The following is a 2500-nucleotide window of genomic DNA, read 5'->3' as shown; positions in this document are numbered from 1 at the left end:
GAGGAGAGAGAGAGAGAGAGAGAGAGAGAGAGAGAGAGATCTTACAGCTTATATTCTGTTGCTAGCCAGCTCAGTCATCATCATCATCATCATCATCATCACCTACGCCTATTGACTCAAAGGGCCTCTGTTACATTTCGCACGTCAGATCAATAGGCGTGTTAATATACTATCTGGAAAACTGGAAAACTATTGCCCTTATATTAGAATGTAAAAAAAGGCAGAGAAAAACTTATGAAACTCATTAAAATTTTATAAATAAAAAAGAGAGGCCTCAAAAAGTATAAATATATCGTAGACCGAGCTACACTGTTAAAAACACCTTAATTTTTATCGGAAATTCTCCCTAAAAATCTACAGTTCTCATCCGTATTCCAGTAAAAATACAGGCGATCGTAATTTCACCATACTTTGTTTTTGTATTTTACGGATTGTTAAACCATAATATCTCTTCTTTACGTCATCATGTCCGTTTATTAAAACGGCAAATGCCCGGCAACCTTTATTCAACAATGAAGCATTTATGAATCCTAAAAAAATACTACGAAATATTGTCATGACATTGCGAGGCGATGGGACTCGTTCATTCAGAAAAGAAGAAGAGAACTATTTTGAAATAATTCTTTTTTTATTAGATAAAATTAATATACGTCCTTGGTAATTTAGATTTAAATTTGTTAATTTTACGCTTGAGGGTACACTATTTTATTTCTCTTCTTCTAGTTTTTATTTTGAAGGTTTTATAGTTTATGCATGAAAGATCTGATTTACTGTTATTACTGTTCTTAAAATATTCTATTTGGTTAATATTTCTCCTTTAGATTATTTATTTTTTTTTTTTGCTTCTCTCACTGGGCTATTTTCCTTGTTGGTACCCTTGTGGTTATAGCATCGAGCTTGGCCAACTAGCGTTGAAGCTTAGTTTATAATAATAATAATAATAATAATAATAATAATAATAATAATAATAATAATAATAATAATAATAATAATAATGAAAAAAATTAAAATAAAAATAAAAATAAAAATAAAAATAATAATGATAATGATAATGATAATGATAATGATAATGATAATGATAATGATAATGATAATGATAATAATAATAATAATAATAATAATAATAATAATAATAATAATAATAATAATAATAATTATGCAGAGAAACAAAACCGATTAAGACATACATGGAGGATTACTGTAAGAACAATAGATAAAACAACCTTAAGCCGCGCACCCCAGCCCGAAAAAAGAAAAAATAATGACAATCAGCAAAAATTAACTGCTTAACAAAAATTTTTACAAAAGGTATTATGTTGATATAAATAAAGACGTAAAAACTTATATTCTACTTAGTGGGCCTTGTTATAATCCCCTTTGTAATTCTATCGATTAGACCCAGGCCTACATGGCTAAAGACTATTGAAACGTGTGAAGTAGGAGATGAGGAATGGAGAAGTATTGATTTAAAAGCTCAAGGTAGAGACGACTAGTGAAATGTAAACTGAGGCCCCTTGCGTCAATAGGCGTACAAGTAATAGAAATGTATATTCATGCTTCAGTAAAGAGAATCATTATCCGTTTAAAAATAAGAGTAAAATTATGACTGGGATACAAATTTGGAATTGACCAAAAAATAGAAAAGAAGAAAAAGAAGAAATACACTGAGATATCACACTCGGAATATTCGGAACTTCATCATTAAATATATGACGAATTCATTCATGAAAAACACTGGGAAAATTATATAAATAACATTTCATGAAATGACAGCTAATAATCTTACCCCTCCCCTCCGCCAACTCCAGTAAAGTGGTAAAAAGTAATGAAGTTTATTTTACACCAAACGGCATGACGTGATGTAACCAGTCAGTAAGAACCTAACGTCATTACCCAAGGCAAATGCTATACTATATTCCAGTATTCCAGAATGTTATAGATATCCAGCGCCTGGAAGGAAAGTCTCGTCAGGAACATTTAATCTCGAGTAAGTGACGATCAAACTTGATTACATTCCATGATGTTTGTTCTGCGCGGAGTCATGGAATCCAGTAAGCCTTCCAGGCAGGCAAACCAGACGAAGTCAATATCGTTTATGAGTCTGTGAGACTGCTTCTACGACTCCATTTATTACCTGAGGAAGTCAGTCCTACATTACTTTGACTACTGAAGCTACTTGCTATTGGTAAAGTGAATCTGAACGTGATATAGCATTTGTTATGTGACTGATATTGCTGTACGTAGTCCCATGGATAATACAATCTCCAAAATTTAATTCAAAGTGAATACAGTGAATGCAAAGTAACGGATGTGGCTCAGAACAAAACTAGTAAATCTAGATGACCAATGTTGGTGACTAAAGTAGCAAAGGAATATATTGCGTTAATAGGCAAATTCCATATCTGGGACTAATTGAATGAACATTAATTAGCTTTTGATCATAATAAACAATCTTCCATCCTTCAATGAATGCAGTCTCTTTCTTAGCAAATGAAATATA

This window comes from Palaemon carinicauda, chromosome 1 (genome assembly GCF_036898095.1).
Source record: "Palaemon carinicauda isolate YSFRI2023 chromosome 1, ASM3689809v2, whole genome shotgun sequence".
In the NCBI taxonomy this organism is placed as follows: Eukaryota; Metazoa; Arthropoda; class Malacostraca; order Decapoda; family Palaemonidae; genus Palaemon; species Palaemon carinicauda.
The sequence above is the reverse complement of the archived record's forward strand: the minus strand, read 5'-3'. Positions refer to the sequence as shown.